Source organism: Enoplosus armatus, chromosome 18, assembly GCF_043641665.1.
Source record: "Enoplosus armatus isolate fEnoArm2 chromosome 18, fEnoArm2.hap1, whole genome shotgun sequence".
In the NCBI taxonomy this organism is placed as follows: Eukaryota; Metazoa; Chordata; class Actinopteri; order Centrarchiformes; family Enoplosidae; genus Enoplosus; species Enoplosus armatus.
The window spans coordinates 14,201,862-14,218,323 of NC_092197.1; positions in this window are offsets into that span (position 1 = coordinate 14,201,862).

Consider the following 16,462-nt stretch of genomic DNA (forward strand, 5'->3'; position numbering starts at 1 on the left):
GTAAGTTGGTCTGAGTGACTTATAAACCAAGAGTTTGTAAGAGTTTAAGCATCGAAACGGTCATATTTTGAGTTTGTAAAGTTTTATGTTGTTAATGAGTTCATTAAGCACTGTTGGAGAGAGTTGCTGGTGGGATTCAGGAATGCAACACACTCATGTAACCCTGCATCTGAGAAGAACATTAGCTAGCTGTTCTACATCTATTAGCTATTCTATTGTTAGAAAGATGATAAACTGATAGAAAGAATAGTCATGAAGCACAGCATTGTATATTGCATGTTACAAATCATTACTGCTCACCTGCCTCAGGTTGACATTCATTTCAGTACTGGAAATCAGATTGCAGTGGGCGGATGGCTGCTTGAAATGGGCTCCAAAGTAGGTAATTCTTGACAGTGAACATTTTGTTGTCTTAAAGCTGCATTCCTTAATTTATTTATTTGGACACTTAGGGGCAGCGGAACAAACTGAAAACACATCTGACATATATATCACGAACACGTTAGTAAACAAGTGTCTATTTACACATCCAGCCGACACAGAGCAACGTTTGCATTAAGTCGCATTTTTGGTCACCTGACTATATTTATATCATATTCCTTTTTCAGCTCTCCTGAGAAGAATATCTAGCTTTTTAGCAGCTAAATGATCCGCTACGTTCACCATCCAGTCGCTAACTTTGTCTGTTATCTGATTCTGGGCAAGTAGCATTCAGTGGCCTTATCAGAGATTTTTGGTTGAAAACAGCTGTCTGTTGCCGTGGAAAATGATTTGGTGAGAGTTTGTGGGCTAGAGCAGTGGTTCTCAAACTCAAACCCCTAAACTGACACAAATTAGGCCATGGACCCCCATTTGATAAGGTTTTGTCCCAGCGCCCCCCATCTGATAGAATTTTTGCTTTAAAATGTTTTATTACAGAAAGTATATGAAGCCCATGACCAAAGTAGTCATAGTGTTACTTACAGATGTAATTATAGTGAAAATAAATGATTCCCCCTTTTGCTGGGGACCCCCTGGAACTCCCTCAAAGACCCCAGGGGGTCCTCGGATCCCACTTTGAGAACCACTGGGCTAGAGAACCAAAACAATGAGCTGAAAGTCGCAGAGTTGAGTAATTTGGTCGATTGTTAATATAAAATATATTGATTAGTGCAGCTTTAATTTTTCTGTCACTGTTGTGTGGTAATGCAGTTGAAAGCAGGATTAATCGAGTGTTGTTTTTTTGGTAGTAAACTCCAACATGCAAGATTTCAGAGTTAATTTATAGTAGATTTAGTTCATTGTAGGGGTGCAGTATAATGACGGGTTAGGGTTACACTCCCAAACTGCATTTGGTCATTCAAACCAGACTGTTACTCACAGATAATTATACCTGGTCATAGCCGCTCTCGCAAGACCTCGATCTGTAAGATCTGGAACTGCATATTTCTAAACCATTACACTGAATTTGAGTAAATCTATAAACACAGTTATTGACTCTCAGCGGTATTGTGGACACTATTAAACACAGCAGTAAAGGCAAAGTGGTGATTTACAGGATTTATTTATTTACAGGAACTACATTAATTGCAGGTTGTTGTATTATTTTTTTTCTTCCAGGAATTAAGAAATACAGTCGCGATGACAATGATTTACTTGATATCCGATGGGGTTTTGAAAGGATTTCACAAGCCCACAAGAAATTGCTCAACCCATAACACAAAGTTATCCTTAAACTGACGCGAAACAAGAAGATTATCTAAATTAGGTTTTCATGTAACAACAGGAATATGTACGGTGAATCCTGCTCTACCTGCATGCAGCTCTTTCTTTTTGTGTGCCTCTTTTTAGGCACTGGCAGGGTTAAAACAGACTGTGAACAGTTTTACTTTTCAGAGTATAAAAACACACCTCATCTCTTTCTCTAAATGTTTAGATTATACTCTAAATATATATACTCTGCTCCCTCCAACAGTCTAATTTCCTATGAAATATGGTAATTAAAGCAAGGTGGGTGCACACCATGCCCACCCCCTCAACTGCCATTGCACCGCTGCCATCCACCTCAGCACAGCCCAGTCCTTTTCATTGCATAAACATCAAATTACATAAACACAGCGTTAGATTTACACTACAGCCGGGCCCTGAGGTAGTGGGCGGTGCTCAATTTTTTTGATCACTGACGCCTCTTACATTCTGACACACCACCGTTTGGGCGAGAATAGCTGATCTCTGAGTCTCTCAGGCTGCAGGGTTTTCTCATTTCAATAACCCAACTCCTACACCGAGCAACCGAGCGCACAGCTTCCGGCTGCGCTCAGTCGTGTGTGTGTGTGTGTGGATCACAAATGCACTCAAAGAAAAGTATGCTCATACATACACACACACGCATCTCCTTCCGGTGGTACTTGACCGTGGCGACGCTCAGTGAGGGCCCTCATGAGATTTGGCTTTTCGATTGGCTGCCTGATGCCCACAGCGGCCAGAGTGCTGTTGAGGAAGACTTCCTGTCAGTGGCATATGAAATCAAGCATGTCAATGTAAATAAGATCAACCTCAACTAATGGTCACCATGACGTAACCACCACCACCACCATTACCTAAATATTGTTTTGGATGGACGTGTGTACAGCTACTTTTGTTTTTATGCTCTTTAGAATTCCTTCCTCAATGCAGTTGACAGCCATGTACCGCCATATATGCCGTCGTCATGTGATGTTGTGAATCCCACCATTGTCACGTTGTCAACAACCTCTGTTCATAATAACATCTGTCTCTTTTAGTTGAAAACTTCAAATGTAGCCAAAATGTTCAAGAAGTAATGAATAAAAAGAGTTCTTATTTTTTGAAACACATGTTATGTTAGACCTTTAGAAACCATTTATCATTGTATGGTAGCGTGACAGCACATTTTCTCAGGCTAAACACAACAAAAGAGAGAATTCACTGTTTTTTTTTGTCTGACTTTAATGACTTTAATTGTCTTCTAACAAGAGAGAATGTAATAAGGGAGAGACAGGAGGGGAACATTCAGCAGGATTCAAACCTAGGCCGCATGGTTTCCGAGGCTTAATTGGTTAAATGAAAAGGTGGTTTAATTGAGTTTAGGTTGTTCCTGCTTCTCCTCTGCACACATTGTCACGCTAGAAAATGGTCAGACTGTTAATGAAGAGAGGATAGTCACAAAAAACGAATCAATTGATGTGCAGGCGTTTAGTATAAAGGTCACTTTGTTTAAGTTCAGTATTTACGGAAACTTACACCAGAGAACCACTCGTCATCTTGCCTTCATGTCTCACACACAGATAATGCTACAGGTGTTCCTCATTTTCACATCATTCAACAAAACTACTCAAGCAGATACTAAAAGCATCATCAGGAGAAACAATGAAAGTAGTAGTCTTGTCCTTGATTCTTAGTCGCCATGCCAACATACACTGTCAGTCAAAGGTTTCTTGGTAAAATCTGATGCAATGCAAGCTTAAATTCACTGTAAACACCCTAAAATTAGAAAATAAATAAGAAAAAGATGGGAGAAATGTTTATGCATCTTTAAGCTCATTGTTTTGGTTTTATGGCCTGCAGCTTTGCCACTTTGGTTCAGTCACTGCTCATCATGTCATTTTCGGCCACAGCAGGCAACTGTTATTATTAGTGAAACCTACAAATGCTCTAATGCTACCTGCTCAGACAGACAAAGTTAGAAACTAGCTAGTGGAGCATTGAGCAGATATTTCTCAAAGAGCAAAAACAGCAAAAAAGTGAGTGAATACTGGGCTTACATTAATCACATGGCCAGACACACAACCAAATGAATACTAATGTTGCTCTGTGTCTGCTGGATGTGTAAATAAGAAAGTGATCGCTAACAAGTTCAACATAAAAGGTGATATAATGTCAGTGTAGTGTTTCCGCTGCCCCCAAGAGGCCAAGAAAATAAATTATTGCAGATTTAAGTTTTTGTTGAGATCATCAGAGAGGATTTAACTCAATTAATGTTGTCTTGTGCTGCATTATATTGGTTCTAATATTTTGTCCATATTTGTCCCATGTATCTAGTTCAGTTTGTCTGTTGGATCAATAAGATTTCTACTTGCTATTTTGAACCCCAGTTGCACAACACATCCTGTTTATTTCCAACTCTACAGCATAGAATAAAAAGGTCACAAAGCTATTCCTTTTACCCGTCTCCAGATGTTAGAGCATTTACAATGAGTACATAACTTAAAGTTAAACATTGTTCAAAAGCTGGTGACTGGCAGTGTGTTTTGGATTTCAGGGAAACGGTGACACGGACAACACAAATGATGTCAGCCGCCAGCAGCAGCAGCAGCAGACTTAAATGCTGTAGTGAGCGTGGGTGGGATTACACAGTGACAGCTGGGTGAGATCATTACGATTCGGGAAAGGGGGGATAAGAAGGGGGAGAACCCCCTCGAGAATCGGGGGAGGGGACGGGGACGGGGTATAATGGGTGCTGGGGCAGAGAGGTGGGAGGCTTTTATGATGACATTCTTTTCTCTGAGGAATGCATGTGCTTATATATTGGAAAAGTTAAAGAGAGGAAATAATCCAGCTCCACCAACCTGCTTCAGATCCCAACATGCTCTAGGTGTCCTTTTGCTTTAATGTGTATGTACATGGAGGACCTGACGGGAGAGACGCATGGGGACCGTTCCGGTTGAGAGGAGTAGTTGATATGTGGGATATATGGGTTGGGGTGGGGGGGGGGGGGATTAGGGGGGAGAGGAAGATGGGTGACTCACAGGCTTCCAGTAAGAGGTCTGACTCAGCTACTGGAAGCCCCCTGACCCTGCCTGGAGACAATATGTGCCCAATAATCTGTGTTCTTTATTTTTCTGGAGAAGCGGTTGTAAAAAATACTCACCAACAGGGTTAGGGGTGAAAATGTGTGTAGGTCCCTGAAAACTGTAGAGATCATGAATGATGCACAATATATGTTTTATCCATTTTTCTGTCACTGGAGAGACGACAAAGAAAGAGATCCTCAGACGGATTTGACTCTTTTTGTCAGCCGAGTCATCAGGCCTCAGATCAGTGTTAAAGATGCTCTGACTTCACTTCAACGTAACAGTCTTACCGCTCATCATTGCCCTCCCTATCAAAAGAACAGAAACAAAACACATGCACTCTGTCCCCCATTCACTTGTGGGCTCATTGTTTCATTCAGTCACTCATACCGCTCTGCTGTTTCTTTTGAGTGATCCATCTTTCTGTTAAACCATGTGACCTGTGAATTGTGTTCCCATAGCAATGATAAAATGGGTGAAAGGGGATCACTTTCACCCACAGCAACAGCAGCCATGTAATGACAGGAACTGCTGGTCAGATGCTAGATTATGAGTCAGGTTGGCAGACGGCTGATCTGTAGACGCATGTAACCTTTTATAGCATTTAAAATGTTTTTTTTTGCTGTTTATTCTTGTTGTCTCCTTGAAACAACAGGGGAAATTCAGGTGTTTGATTACATAATTGATGACTATGGTGTGAATCTTCATCTGTGTGTGCTTTCTCCTGCTGTTAAGAACGGATATGAACACATGAAGAGGCATCAAACCAAGCGAGAGGAACTGTCAGATATAAACGATCATCCTCTTATACCCATAATCCTTTGTGCTTTTGTGGTTGCTGGTTATATTCCCTAAACTAACAGAGGAAACAAACCAGAATTCAGTTGGTGTAATCCCTTAGTGTGAATCAACTTTCCACTTGACTCAAGTTACTTGAACTTGAAAATAACTGATGAACTAAGTGAACTGCTCTCTAAGTGAAGCCACAAAGACACCAACTCCCGTTCCTCATCCTCTCTTCTTCCTCCAGTTTTGAGCCCTCCGCCTCATTGTGTGGGACTCCTGTGATGGTTTCTGGTGACGGATGATAGTCAGACAGAGGGCCTGTTTCCTGGATGTACCCTTAACTTCCATGTCACACACACAGATATCCTCTGAGGATGGGAGGTACACACACACACACACATTAACATACACACACTATATCTTACATTTTCTTTGGATAGAAAAACCTTACATAACTTACACTGACCTCCATCTGCTTTAAGAGACAAAACTACACTTTTTTGAGTATTTAAAGGTCAAATGTCAATTAATCAGAACTTCTTTTTCTTTCCACGCTAGAGACTTTTTCAGTGCCCGGCGCCTCTGTGCATACGTTTACAATATGTGAAGTCATATTGCAGCACAGTGAGCATATAAAATATGATGAGTACCTGTGAAAAGAAGTGGAGCAGGTGAACCCTTTCACCCAACCCTCCTCAGACTAAATGTTCTGCCAAAAACTACAAACTTGCTTCCAACAATTCCATGAAAAACATGTGAATCACAGCTCAGAAAATTCCAAAGGAGACCTAACCTCAGTTATACTGTTGTGCACTGACGGCCAACAGTTAAGCAACAGGCTTGTAGAGTGTGTTTTGTCACTCTAGAAGAAAGACACTTTGTTCAAATATGGTGACTTATTTTATTTTTGTTATGTAGGAGCTCCTTTTTTGAAATACCAATTTAGTTTCTTCTGTAAGGAAAATATAGAACACTGACAAAAAAAAGTTTTAGAAGTATTGTGAAGTAACTTTTTTTTTGATATTGTGTCATTGAGAACACAACAAAGCAACAAAAAACAAAACAACAAAAAAAACAAAACTGTATTTTCTTTGTTGCCATGTTGACAATGACGCTACTGCCATCACATGACTTGCACTTCTTTGAAAACTTGCACAACCTTGTGTGGGTGAAATTCCCTGTCTTGACAGAATCTTGAAATAACTGAGAAAAATTTGTTTTTAAAGATATTCATACCCATATACGTAGGCTTTATTGTTCACTTGTTGTGTAAAGGTCTGACTTTGGTTCACAGAGTCTGCACACCAGTTCACATCTCCTCCTCTCTCTCTGTCTCAATTATCTCTCCTCCTATTTACTGTCTAATTAAAGCTGACGACCCATGAAAAGTAAATATTTAAAAGGAGTAAGTGAAACACATATTCATGTAACAGTTGTTTTTAAAGACACAGCGTAGGCACTCTTGCTTTTCTTTCAGCTCTATATCCGTATGAAGTGCCCACTCTGCTGTTTCCCAATCCTCCCAATAAAGCGTTAAACCCAATAGATGTCTGAGGTGGGATGTGAGCGGCCCACGCTCTTACTAAAAACAAAAGTAAAGATACATCTGGGAGCGAGCGCAGTCTGTGAGTGTTTTGATTTACTTCTGTAATTTCACTGTAGCTCCGGTGGTTTTACTGTAAACCACTCCTACACTGTCTGCAGATGTGGCACTGGATTTAGTGGGAGGGAGTGTGTGTGTACTGTGTGTGTGTGTGTGTGTGTGTGTGTGTGTGTGTGTGTGTGTGTACTGCGTGTGTTCAGCTACACATCCAAACCAAATTGGATTCTTTCTAAGGAATTCTGTTGGTGTTTTCAATGCAAACTGACTTTCCTCTTGGTTGATCAATCACTCTGATTTTGACAGGACAACTGAAAATGCAGCTAGACTTGTTTCCCCCTTCGACTTCTTCACAATGGCTAAAATGCTGCACTCATTAGTGGTGTAAACAATATAATCTGAAGACATGCTTCAGGCGCACAAAGACTCATCAATCCTGTTCGCTGAGAGAAACCTGTAACAAGGCCTGATGCAAGAAACAGAAAGAAGCGAACTTCTGAGCACCAAACAGCTGAGAGACAAAGTTAGCAACTAGCTGGTGGAGCAGTGGAGCATTTAGCAGCTCAGGGAGTTGGGAGAGACCAAAAATAGAGCTAACAGCAGAGTGAATGTTGGACTTTTTTTGCCAGGTGGCCAGAAATAAACAAAATGGTGTGATGATGTGATGTGCTTCCAATTAAATGCCACAAAAACCATCTCAGACCTTCAATGAAGAATCAAATTTTCTATGATTGCTTGGTATGGTAACCTGATCATCAGGGACACCTTTCACCTTCCCAGCCACCTTCACAATATAGCTCAGGTGGCTGGGAAGGTGAAAGGTGTCCCACAGATGGCTATCCTTGACCAGCAGGTTCTCCATGAGGCCAGGTCTATATTAAATGCACACACCACTCTGTTCACTTTGAGTTTGAAACTCTTCCTTCAGGCCGTAGATTTTCATGTGCAATAAGAGGGAGAACTCCTTTTGTTGTCTGTGCAACAATCCTCCCAATAAAGCGTTAAACCCAATAGATGTCTGAGGTGGGATGTGAGCGGCCCACACTCTTACTAAAAACAAAAGTAAAGATACATCTGTAATTTTAGCATTTTAGAGATTGTTTGGTTGTATTAGTTTGTTCTATGTGTTATATGTTTGAACTGATTTTTATCTTGTACCCCTGACTGCAAGTTTCCCATCTGGGATAATAAAATGACTGAACTGAACACAGTGCAGGTTTAATGCAATAGGAACTCACACTCATCTATGATTCACATACAAGAGAAAATAATATTTTGTTTTTGCCAAGAAAGGAATATGTGACAACATCCTATAAATAGTACAACATTATTGTTTTGTTTGATCAGAAAAATTAAAGATGTTGCCACAAGTTAAAATGTTTTTCAAGACCATCTTGGTCATGTGAATTTTGGTTTCAGGCACAGTAAAATATGAAAACCTTTGCTGAAAATGTTAACCCCTCTATAGAATTTCACAAGGCCAATTGTAAAACAAAAACCTAATCATACACTGCTCTAAATCAGTGCCCATGATGTCATAAACTGTATGTAAACATAACCACTGCACAATTTAAACACATCCATGACCTAAAAAAGAGGAATTTTACCTCTGACTGAGCTGATTGACTACTTATTCTTGCATTATTTTTCTATAACCTCATGACTTGGTGTGGATTATCCCACATAATGGATTCAGCAAGGAGCAGAGTGGCATTCTTTGCAACACCTGGTCCTTTCATTTGTCAACATTTGTCTGTTATTGTGTCTATTATTTTGTTGTTATTATTTTTTTCACTCATGATGGTAAAGCTGAAGGCCATTTTCAACAATGTGGACAATAATGTTCCTAACTAGCAAATTAATTTCCTATATTGCAACACTTTTTTTTAAATGTATAATACATATTGTCAGTCACTGGATATGTATTATGATATCAATCAGTTTGAAGATATGGCTTATTAGTTATGTTTTTTTTCTTTAAAATTATCACATTTTCAAATAAACAAGAAAGTAAAACAAACAGATTTGCACGTGTTTTGAAAAGACCTTGACCAGTCACTGCTGTGTACTTTTCTTTCAACACATCCGTCACTGTGACCCAGAATCCCTGTTTTTTAACAAAGAGTAGAGCAGCTGGTCACATTCCTTTCATTCCTCTACATAATAAGATGGATATAACATCTATATTCATCCCAGTGACCAAATGTAAACAATCAACACCAAACGAGAGGAATGCAAAGGAATCTGAGGGCATCCTGGACTTTCTATTCATACTGTCAAGGATCAGGGGAAAACAAGCTTGTTTTCACTCAGGGGTTGTATTGTTTCTCCACATGTGTTGTTGTACGGCTGATGAATTCAGCGCCCAGTCGAGCGCCGAGCAGCTGAAATGTGTTTATGCTGGCCGTTAGGTGCAGGTGCACAATCGAACCCAAGGGAAGGAAATGGAGGGGAGGGGTTTGAATGTGACACAAACAGGAAACAAGCTCTGTGTTCCCTTCTGCTCAGTGGTGCACACCAAAGGTTTATTCCAAACTTTGCCCTTGTGCAAGCTATTTTGTATCTAACACAATGTGCTGTGCCAGGAGCTTACATAACAGACACTGTTGAAAGATATTAACCTACTTAATTCACCTCTATCATTCTGAAACCTTTTTAAGTCTCTCATTGATCACATTTTTATCTTCACACAGATCTGATTTAATGGGAGGTCTGGGCAAAATGCCATTGGAAGTTCAGGAAATGCCTCTTGAGTGCAAAACAAGTCCCTTTTTAGCATGTTCACATTTGTTTCTGGTCAAATATGGGACATTTGTCCTCTGTCCCACTGTTGGTGAGAGACCACACAAGTCTTTTTATTGTGTTCTGGCTGAGAAAAATTAAAGTCATTTGAACCCAAAACAAGCAAATACCGAGCCTGAAGCAGTAAAACTGTTAGCACCACGTAGCCTGCAGTAGAACAAAAACGCCAGCCAATGTAAACTGCTGGGTAACAGTAGATAAAAAAGCCAATATGACAAAATAGAAAATTATATGAGGTGTGAAAAAAATTGCCAACAGTCCTTTGGAAAAACATTTCCAACAAAGAGCAAGAAACAAACGCCAGAGCTACAAAGCTATGTCTTAGTTTAAAACTTCCCTTTTAAAAGGACCAAAACAGTTGCCCTCTGAAAAAAAGTTTTTATTTCTTTGGAAAAAATGTATTGCCAAAACATAATCTGTATTTCAAATGTTTAATGATAATGATTGCAATGATGATATCCTAAGATGTTTAGAATATACTGTACCATCCTTCAAACCTCAAAGTTTATTCTTTACATTAAGTATCTGGCCAGACTGCGACAGTATGTAGGTCTGTACATACAGGGAGCAGGGTGTGTTTTCCTTGTGTGTGTCCGAGGGATGTCCTACATGGTGTGGGAACAGGTCCTACCCCTGTACAGGAAAGACATTAGGAGGGGGAGGGGGCTTTTCAGGGAAAGGAGGAAACGAAAGGAGAACACCCTCGACTTTTCATTCTCACAACAAAACCCCTCCCTCTGTCCCTTCCCCACTCTCCCCCTCCTCCTCTCCCAACAAGTGCGAAGTGTCCCTCCTCAACAATAAGTGCACTGCAGCGTGGCACAACAACATATAGTGTGTCACTAACGAGTCACAGCAAACATTCCTGCCTGTCTGCGTTTGCATGTTGTCCACTTATTCCCGCCACTGCGTCCTGGACTTGAGAGATGTGTTTTGGGGCAGTTTGTTATGGGAGGGGTCGTCTGTGTGTTTAGCTCAAATTTTTTCTCCAAACAGTTTGGAGACTTTGCTGACTGACTTTTTGTTGTGATCTAGCTATCATAGGATCCCTTAAAATTACGAAATAAAAACAAAACAAAAAAATCTGCCCTCATTTCTGCTAAGACTTCCAATCATTTCTGGGTTTATCCAACTTGATTTGAAAGTGTTTCAGAAGATTGAAGATGGTCTCAGTTCTTAAATGGATTGGATCTAATGATTTTCACATGAATGTCAGCGTAATGGGACACCAGGTTTTCATAAAACATATAACAACGATTTATGACCTGAATCTGGGCCACAAAACAACTCCTCTGTAAACACCAGCGCCAAAAGGGAGGGAAGAGTTTGCTTGTTTTCAGAGTGAAGTGCCACTCCAGCCCCTCTCATGGGAGTGATTCATTCCTGTAGCAAAACAGACAGAGAAAGAGAGTGCAGGGAAACCAGGAATAAATAAATATACGGTAGTTATCGCAAGTTATTTCAGAGGTGAAAGAAAATCATATTACATAAGAGCAGTATTTGTTATTACTGGCTATAATAGTCTCTGGCATTTAATGCTGCAATAATAATTCTGATTATTTTGCAAAATCAGATGTTGTAAAATGTGAAGCGACTGTCCTCCCAAGAAAAAAGAAACAATCAGTCATTTCAGTTGTTTATGTTAAGCCCTCTAGTGCCCTTATTCCCTAACCTTAACTGAGTATTTATTATTGTAACCTTAACCTTAACTAAGTTCTTATTTTAACCCAAACTATGATCTTTCCCTAACCAAGTCATTTATATGCCTAAACCTATAACCAACCCTTAACCATAACCTTATTTTTCAACAGTTTTGGAAGGCACTGACAAATAATGTCATCCTGTTGATAGATGTGTCAGATCATAAAACACTTCTACGCTTCTACTTCTAAACGTATTTTGTTGTTTAATTTGTAAGACTGGTGAGAGCACTGTGCTTAAAAATTAAAAGAAATTCAATCCCCTGCAAGAATGGCGGAGTCAGGATCAGAAACAATAAGTTTGACATTGAGACACCGCAGTGATATTTTTAGTATTAACACTGAATCAAAGGACTCCCTGTAATGTGCAAGAAGATAGACTTCCTGATACTACAGATCCCACTGAGAATCAACCCTACTGTCTGCAGCGCCCTGTAGCTTTGAGATGATTTTAGCACACAGTTGTGGTCAGCCACTCTGTATGGTTGAGTCCCAATAGCTCTCACTCATTCCCACATATAAAACTGTAGGCAGCTGTAGTCGCTCCATGCTTTTGACCTCACACAAGCTAAATGTACACTGCCCAGTGGGAACAGACACAATAAATGAGTGGCTTCAGAAAGTCAGACATCCAGCGTCGAACATCCAGAAACAACAACAGCAAACACTAAATATCTTTCTCAGAATTTGATTGACCAAACCAGAGCTAGAAGCTATGTTTTGCAGACGTCCTGCCTCTTTACGGATAAAAACATTCTTCTATGCAACAAGTTCCACACATGGATTTGTTCGATAATCCTTCTGTGACAGAAGTAAAAAGTCTTGAAACACACATCTGAGTCTGTCCCATAAAATCTTGGCTGAGTTTGTAAACAAGAAGTAATGCTTTAAGAGGCAGCTGGCTTCACAACAGCATCTATAACCAGTAACTTTCAGTAAACTGTGGAAGAGATGTAATGAGAAGGAGGACAATTCACACAAAACTTCTGATTCATGTAGAGAGCCGGGATGCTTCCTGTGAATAAGTTCATGTAGTAAATGCTTCGAGTAAAATTAAATTATAAGCCTCCAAAAATTAGACAGTTAGGAAGACAACAATAGCTGATTCATATCTAACTCACTTAATGACCAGGTTGCAGTTTGACCTTCTGACCCTAGTTTTTGTCCATGGGTTTTTGTCAATCGAGGCCTCCTAATTAGTTCAACTTTACAATTGGCTCTTTCATATATCCCTCAGACTGCCTGTCTTCCCAGGGTCACTGTTGTTTTTTAGAAAGGCAAGATGGTATGGAGTTGTCACACTGGTTAGTTTAGTTGGGGACGAAGGAATGTCTGAAATCCAGGTTTAAAAACTATATGGGGGGGTGAAGTTTGTAGTCAAGATCTATCAGTTGTGAATAAGACCTAGGAATTAGTGATGAAAAATAGTAATTTTCTTTTTATTAAATGTTTACACACTGTGTCTTTTCAAATGCCGTCTCAGCACATTAAATATTATGATCATGTTTTTAGCAGCGGGTTCTCCACTCACTGAGTGAATCGTACATTTGTATCACCATAGATAATCCAGTTTGACGTAGCATGGGAAAAGATCACAGGGAGAGACCAGATATTAGCTTTGGGTACAGCACATGATTTGTAACGAATTTCCTGTTTTCCTCCACAAACAAGTCTCGACTGTTTTTAAGGCCCACTAGCGAGAACACTAGGCTCGAAGGTTTGAAATGGTTGAAAAGTAACCGACCGCAAAGTTGTGGCAGTATGTTGGCCAGTTAAACGACCGCGTCCTGCGGTTGTCATTGATCACATGTATGAATGATGTGCTGTACGGTAAATTTGTGTAACAAACATCTTAAAGTCCAGCTCAATGAGTGACATGATGAACCATGTCTATCATTTATTTGCTTATTATTATGACTAAGACAGAATCAGTGACTCAGACAAAGTTTTGCTTAGAAGTCTCTAACGATGTTAAGTTGTCTGATAAGCTGCAGGGTCAAATGGTTTGGCAGTGAGTCAGGCCACCAGCTGCTGGCAGCCATTGTGTTTTGGGACTGACCTTTGTCACAGTGATGGAGAGGAAGAGTTGAAATGAGAGCAAAACAATCCTCAGCTGAAAGCGTGATATTGTGTCAGGGGAACAGTGTGTATGTGTGTGTAAGAGAAAGCGAAATGGTACGTGTAACTTGTAAGGGATTCACGTGAATACTTGCATGCATGCATGTATTTGTATTTGAAAGTTTGTCCATATTCTTGTAAGCTTGTTTAAGTGTGTGTGTTCAAAGTGTTAAATGCTCTGAAAATGTAATTCAGGCAAAGACTAAGATATGATTTCCTCATAAACCTGTTTTGGAAAGGTTTCGGTTCACCACTCTCACATGTGTGTTTATAGAGCTGAACATTGCAAAAAGAAAGCACTGTAGACCAAGACCTCCTGACTTGTGACCAGACTTCTTCCATTTCTATAACTTTCTTTCCATTTAGAAAAAAAACAAAACACTGCAAGACAACCACAGGTCGTTTCCTCTCATCCCTTCCCATCCTTCCTTCTCTGCACTTTCCCTTCCTGTCACTCCTCACTGTAAGTGCTGATGTTGCCTTTGTCTTTGTTTTCTCACAACAATGTGTGTTATAGGTTGTTAAGGAGGAGAGGAAAATTAAAGTAATTGTAAAATGACAGTTATGATTTAAGCCGGGGGATTTTGGAAGTTTGCACACTTTTTCTTTCTAAATTTGAATGTCAAAACAATAATTGTGCATCAATACAGGGCACTGGAAATCAAGACAAAACACATTTTATTATCTTAAAGGTGTCCTTTTTCATAATAGACATTTGGACACATCAGGTGGAAAAGCATAGGTGTACCAATAATAACCAATAACATAAATAATGGCTGCATTCCATTTAGTCTTGTCTGTTTAAGGCCCTGGTATTGTGTACTCACAAGGACACTTCAATGGAGCTGAGCCATCGTTAATGTTATTAGTTCCAACTGTGCTGCTCCTGCAATGAAAAGTCAAAAGGTTTTCTGAGAAATGTTTATTGTCTTCACTGATGATGTGAATTCTACTATTTTACGTCTCTCTTTTACTACTTCGTGGTCTTTTGGTAGTCAAATTTGTATCCATGTCAGCCGCGTGGCTCCGGGGATGGCAGTGTTGACTGTCGTATCACATCAGCATGTTAGAATTGTCATTGGGAGTATGTTAGCACGCTGTAGTTAGTATTTAGCTCAAAGCACAACTACACATATCTGCTAGCATGTCTGTAAACTCTTAGTAGCTTGTTTTCCATAGTGTGTGAGAGTCTGCAACACCTGCAAACAGACACGATTAGATGCAAAACTAAGACTGCATCTGATGTTGGCAAGCAGGAGAGGATGGGGAGTTGGTCTGTTTTCTGCTGGGCAGTCAAGTGCCGGTCAGCTAAAGATATTGTAGCACAACTGTTTTTTGTTCTTTTTTCTTTTCTTTAGTGGATGATTTCATTTAACTACTTCTTGTCTTATGTTATATTTTCTTGTCCTGTCTTTGTGATGTTTATCACCTCTTCTCTTTTTGTGTCTTATCACATTTTCTCTTTCAACAAGTGAGCTAAATAAAGCAGCTATGACTCAAAGTGACTCACACCTCAATCACTTTCCTGTGCATGTGGGCACACACACACACACACACACACACACACACTCTCTCTCTCTCTCTCTCTCTCTCATACACACACACACATACACACACACACACACACACACAAACACACACACACACACACACACACACACACAAACAAAGACTCTAAGGTGTCCCCAAGCAAAGGTAGCAGCTGGCCCCAGCATCACGTTGCATGTTTTAAATATCAAATATCTGAAAAGTTCCCCTAAACATTTGAAGAAGTGCCTCTGGAGATGGGATACACAGAGAGACACACACACATCACACACAGACTGTGAATAGTCTGGTGTGTCTTGCGACTTAATACAACTTGTAGTTGCCAGGGATAGAGAGAGTACACCTAATGAATGACTGACCAAGCTCTGGCCTCCCTCACACACACACACACACACACACACACACACACACACACACACACAAACATACACTCCCCCCACTAGACAGGATCAAATGTCCTGAGCTGCTCTTTGTTGAGTTTTGTTAAAAATGTCATGATATTTAAGCTAAATGCTAAAAATGCCCAGAGCAAAGGAAAACAGCAGCTTGTTAATTATCTGTGTCCTTTCCGGTTTTGCATCTATCTATGGATCTCAACCTTCTAAATCTCTTTCTGACTAAATAACTTCTGCATCTCTTTCTCTCTGTCTGAGACTCTGGCCTTTCTCCACAGACCTTTTCTTTCTTTCTCTCTCAGTTCTTATGCAACCAGCTCATAAATAGAAAATGGATGTGTCACTCAATTACTGTATTTATACTGGAAATGGACTAAAGGCCAAGGTTTATACCGGAGCCCACACAGTGTTTTAAGCCTTCTTCCATTAACTTTATTTTTGCTCCAGTATCAAAACACGGTGAATCATTCATCTCGGCTGCTCAGGTGGATAATGTGTTGGGTTTTTTGTTCTTTTTTTAGAGAATATTGTTTAGCAACTCAAAAATGTATAGATCTGTATCAAACTGGATCTGACACGTGTGCAAGCATGAACAAATGTGCCAACACATGTCGGATACAAAGGTGAGGAAGGAGGGATCCATTATTTTTCCAACAGGGAAGCAGGTTTGGCATTCTGTTTTATTTTCTTAACATGTTCAGTTGAACACACAGCAAACTGTTG